Here is a 6,161-nt window from a genome sequence, read left to right on the forward strand (position 1 = left end):
ACGGAAAATTAATTAACACACGGAGACGTAACAATATGCTCTTTATCCGGTGTTCTAGGCTGCTCTTGTGAAGCGATAGATAACAGTTTCCTGGGGGTAGCTAGTGAATGTGTAGATAAAAATGATCTAGTATTAGTTACTTCTGCCTTTACGTAAAGTTTGTTGAACGACAACACATAAAAGTAACTTATATATATACCTATTTATATCGACATTGTATAAGTAGATTAGAATTGATATAATATTTATTGCCCATTTTAAACCTAATCGAACCTAATTTTTGTTATTCTTTTCATTGAAGTGTTTATAGATGGGCTAGGATAATAACAAACACTGATACTAGAGGAAGTCAAAACCATAGGATGTTTCTATCATGGCGACACTACAATCAGGTCGATATCGTAAGGTTGGGAAACCTGTGTTTAATTTTCACAAAAGTTTCTTTTAAACGGTTTTTATTTTTTTATTGTTTCAAAGAGAATACGTAAAGCCTAATGTCCCCAAATATTTGCTACGCACTCTAATTTATATAGTTTAATATACTTTGTCCGCCATGCAAAGACGTATTTACAACTTGCTCGAACTAATACAATATCATTAAAAACAAGGGACCGAAAAAACAGGATTTTCAAAACTATGTAACTATGCGAAGATGACATAATGCACGAGAAACGTGATACCGAATTACCAAAACGTATGCTTAACTTTATTTACACACTCGCTAGCATGCCTTATACGTCTTTCTACGATTTAAAAAAATAAAAGGATTTTTGAAATCTGCTCTGGGGTTACTTCCAATGCCAGTATTGAAAAACACGTTCCAACATTTTACCCACTGATTTCTTGGCCTGGCATAGCCTAGCAGTTAATGTGCTCGACTTCTAATTTGAGGGTCACGGGTTCGAAGACCCGTCACTGAAAATGCTAGCCTTTTTTAGCCGTGGGGACGTTATAATGTGACGATGAATCCCACTATTCGTTGGTAAAAGAGTAGCCCAAGCGTTGGCAGTGGGTGATGATGACTAGCTGCCTTCCCTCTAGTCTTTCACTGCTAAATTATGGACGGTTAGTGCAGATAGCCCTCGTGTAGCTTTGCGCGAAATTCAAATCAAACAAACAAACCACTAATTTATTTTTAGTATGGAATCAAAATTTTGAAAGAAAGCAGCTGTTAGATATATATTTATAAATGACATCACTAGTATGAGTTTACGTGTATGCAAACCGTTGAGAATACTGATAAACATAAACATCGTTTTTATTGCACTTACGTGGTCCAGCAATACCAAATAAGAATGCGTAATGGTATGACATTTAAATCATCTACCAGTGTGTATACGTGTACATAGAGTGCAAAATACTTAATGTAATCTCTTTTATAACTTATCAATGTCTAATAATTAAGAAAAAGTTATAGTAAGCGTGCAGAATTGAAAAATAAAACAAAACAGCAACACTAAAAAAAACGTAGTAGTTAAGAATAAGAGTCAGACATATCTGTATCACTGTAGTCTCTTAGAACGGATGAAAAACAAAACAGCAACACTAAAAAATAAAACACGTAATAGTTAAGATTAAGAGTCAGACACACACCTGTATCACTGTAGTCTCTTAGAACGGATGAAAAACAAAACAGCAACAATAAAAAAACACGAAGAAGTTAAGATTAAGAGTCAGACATACCTGTATCACTGTAGTCTCTTAGAATGGATGAAAAAACAAAACAAAAACAACAACACGAAAAAAAGTAGTAGTTAAGAATAAGAGTCAGACATATCTGTATCACTGTAGTCTCTTAGAACGGATGAAAAACAAAACAGCAACACTAAAAAATAAAAACTCGTAGTAGTTAAGATTAATAGTCAGACACACCTGTATCACTGTAGTCTCTTAGAACGGATGAAACTGGACAAGAAATCCGATTCAGTAATCCTCAATCTAACGCTATTTACAGAGTTCTTCCTACCGTCCACGCCAGCTATGGGTCAGTTTTGAAGCGCTTTGATTGGAACACATTCTATTTTTTCTTATCTGCCATTTTTCGTCTACCTCCGTTGTGAGAACAATGAGCTGTGAAACTTGTATATCATTAAATATGTGTGTGTGTGTCAGTAAGCACGAGCTTTCAGCACAACGTCAGTACACAGGTACAAAGGACAGTTCACATTGAAATCTTTGTTTGTTTTCAGATAATCACGTAAGACTACTCAAAGGCTATCTGCGTTAGCTTTCGTTACTGTTATTATTATTATTATTTAATTGATGGACTTATAGGGAAGGCTACTTGTTTATTGTTAAGCATAAAGCTACTCAAAGCTATATGTGCTGTACCCACCACGGGTATCAAAAACCGGTTTTAAGCTTTAGAAGTCTTCAAATTTACCGCTAAGACACCGAGGAATGGGAAGGCTGCTAGTCAACGGCACACACCGCCATCTCTTGGGCTTCACTTGTCTGGCCGTATAGTAGGATTTGACGGACGCGTTTATAATGGCTCTATAGAGTGAAACGCGATTTCTGTTTTCGGAACGCGAATCTGCAGATCCACAGTCCGACACACCAACCATTGGGCCACACCCGAAAAATATTGGGGCATTTTTTGCCAACCAGTAGTGAGATTGAAGGTCACATGATAACTCCCCCTATAGAACATGCTCAGTGCCGGGTTTCGATACCACGACTTGTAGATTACGAGTCCAGCGCCCTAGCCACCAGGCCATTATAAGTCTAAAGAGAAAGTCAAATAACACATTATGACGATTTGATTTTTATGAATTTACAAATAGTATAACATAGAATCAAACTTGGCTTAGCTTTAAGGTATATAATCCTAATTAGTCCAGCTGCTGAAATATTTTATGATTCTTCACACTCGGTCTGCTTAGAGTCCTAGCGCGTGTTTCTTTTATTGATACTTCACCAACTGTTAATATTAGTACAGTTTCAGAAATGTTAAAATGAGGCCAACGATAGAGTATGTGTATTTAGGGTTGTTAGTTTAGTGTTTTATCAAAGTCTGTATTCGAATCGCTTTCGTAAAGTTATGTTTGATGTGAAATATATTACTTTGAATTTGGATTGGTATAGAATGGAAGAGGGATTTTGTTTATTTTACTGAATTTCGCGCAAAGCCACTAGAGGGCTATCTGCGCTAGCCGTCCCTGGTTGTGAAGTGAGAGACTAAAGGAAAGGCAATTAATTAACACCACATGCCCGCTAACTCTTGAGCTACTCTTTACTAACGAATAATGGAATTGATCGATACATTATAACGCCCCATGGCTGAAATTCGAGCATGTTAGATGATGGGTTTCGATCCCACAACCCGAGAGATTAAGAAGTAAAAGCATTTTCAAATATAAAAACCCCTTCTAGTTGCTCATGGGTAAGACTGAAGACTCACAACGCTAAAAACCGGGTTTCGATACTCGTGGTGAGCTCAGCACAGACAACCCATTGTGTAGCTTTGTGCTTAAAGATGAACAAACATACAAATAAAGAAAAATATTTCAAAAAAAGCGAAAAAAATGAGTTAATATAAAAACATTTTACAGGTTTACTTAAAAAGAGAATAGACGTGTTTTTTTTTGTTGTTGTTTTGAAGTTCATGTTGCAACTAAAGATAATTTCAACGTAATTTATTGTTATTTTTTCATTACGGTTTACAACACTCTGTACTAAGATTTTTTAAATACAGATGCAACGATTGATGCTTGAAATGTTCCTTAACCCAGGTAAAAATGAAACGTTTTGCATCAACTCGTTATCAATAATTGTACTTGATTATTTAAGAGAGGTTTTCTAGAAGACCACCAGGTTGTGTCACTGTAAAGAAATTCCGAACAAATATTCACTTATCTTAAATATTAAGTTAAGTATTGATATAAAATATGTATATTTAATTTTCATTAGACAAATAACTCACTACATAATAAGAATATAAAGCAACTAATTATTTCATTCAAAACTTAAAAGTTATAGAGCGGGTGAAAATAAACCTACTCATATGGTAATGCCATTAAGTTACACAAGATGACGCCACAATACAAGGCAATCTTCTATGATATAAATTATTCACTTTTTATTTGAGTAGATATAGTAAAGTTCGTCTAACTATAATGAACATAAGATACCCAAATAAAAAAAAAAATACTACCAAAAAGAACGCCAGTATCTAATCTTGTCTCCGCCAATATACCGGTATATTTTGGCTTTTATCAATTTGTGTTTTTTGTACTTAGTAACCTAGATGAATTTTAAGATGTTTGTTTAAGTCGTAACGGGTTCCATGAAATCCAGGTTATTATATCCTGTCTCTTCATGGTGCGAAATACCACCCGAAACGAGGCATATTTGCATTGAGTTTGGGATTGGTAGGACATCCAAGTGTCTCCATAATAGCATTGGGCGCTTAGTTTACGTAAACAAAAACAAATACATTAGTGAAATCTATCTAACCCTTTCAACAAGGGTTCGGTCCGTAGGACCGACCTCGTAACCATTGTGTGCTTCTTATAGTTTTCATGCTATAGCTTTTTAATTAGTAAGCGTATGTTAAAGAAATTTGACAGATTATCAATTACCATTACAATTCTTTCGTACGCAAAATATTAGTTCTTAAGGTTTGTTAAGCACAATTTCTCATACCTTTTTGTTTTCTTTTCACATGTTACCTATCCAACATGCAAAGGAATTTTCATTTTAAGGCTAAAAATATTTTTATGCATCAGGAAATTTTCAAATTTCACATGCGAAATACTTATAATGTCAAGAGAGGTATCAAACGTTTCTTAAGGAAACATTATAACACCCCATGACTGAAAGGGAAAGCATATTTGGTGGGACGAGGTTTGGCTGTATTTTAGCAAATACTAGTCTACTAAAACACAGCCAAGACAGAGTCACTTTGTAAAGACTAAAGGTCAACTATATATATAATTGGATACGGTTTATTTCCTAATTTTTTATGTTGGTTACGAGATCGGTCAACTCTCTCGAACCCCGTAAAGATTCGTTAGTGAAAATAACAGATAAAATATAAAGTTTTTCTTTATGAAAAATTTGATAACTTTCTGGACATTATGTAGATTTCGCATGTGAAATTTAAAAATTTTCTGATGCATTAAGGTATTTTTAATCTTAAAATGAAAATTACTTTGCATGTTAGATAGGTAACATGTGAAAAGAAATAAAATAGGTATGCGAAAAACATTGCTTAACAAACCTTAAAAATGAATAAAAAAATTATATTTTGCGTATGAAAGCATTATAATGTTAACTGATAATCTGCTAAATTTCGTTAACATACGCTTACTAATTTAAAAGTTATAGCATAAAAACTATAACAAGCACAAAATAGTTACGAGGTCGGTCCGACGGACCGAGCCCGTGCCAAAAGGGTTAATGAATATTTCAAAAATTGGTGAGATAACTTCATAATAATGAAATTCAATGAAGAAAATCATTTTTAACTGAGGCATCATTGGGAAAATATTTTGAGATGCTCACTTGTAATTTCATGCGTTATTTTGGTTTTACTATTTATTATGTAAGTGAGTATCAAGTACTGAAGAACGGGGGCGTTGAGAAATATATTCATTGTTTTATCACTTCATTAGGCTTTTGGCTTTAAAGTGTCACATAAAAAGGAGTCAGCACTAACTATAAAAATAACAAATGACTGGAGGAGTCAGCACTGATTATTATAACAATAAATGACTGGAGGAGTCAGTACTGGTTATAAAAACAACAAATGACTGGATGAGTCAGCACTAATTATACAAACAACAAATGAATGGAGGATTCAGCACTAACCATAAAAACAACAAATGACTGGAGGAGTCAGCACTGATTATTATAACAATAAATGACTGGAGGAGTCAGTACTGGTTATAAAAACAACAAATGACTGGATGAGTCAGCACTAATTATACAAACAACAAATGAATGGAGGATTCAGCACTAACCATAAAAACAACAAATGACTGGAGGAGTCAGCACTGGTTATAAAAACAATAAATGACTGGATAAGTCAGCACTAATTATAAAAACAGCAAATTAATGGAGAAGTCAGCATTAACTATAAAAACAACAATTGACTGGAGGAGTCAGCACTAATTATAAAAACAGCAAATGACTGGAGGAGTCAGCACTAATTATAA

Source organism: Limulus polyphemus, unplaced genomic scaffold, assembly GCF_000517525.1.
Source record: "Limulus polyphemus unplaced genomic scaffold, Limulus_polyphemus-2.1.2 Scaffold1119, whole genome shotgun sequence".
Classification (NCBI taxonomy): domain Eukaryota; kingdom Metazoa; phylum Arthropoda; class Merostomata; order Xiphosura; family Limulidae; genus Limulus; species Limulus polyphemus.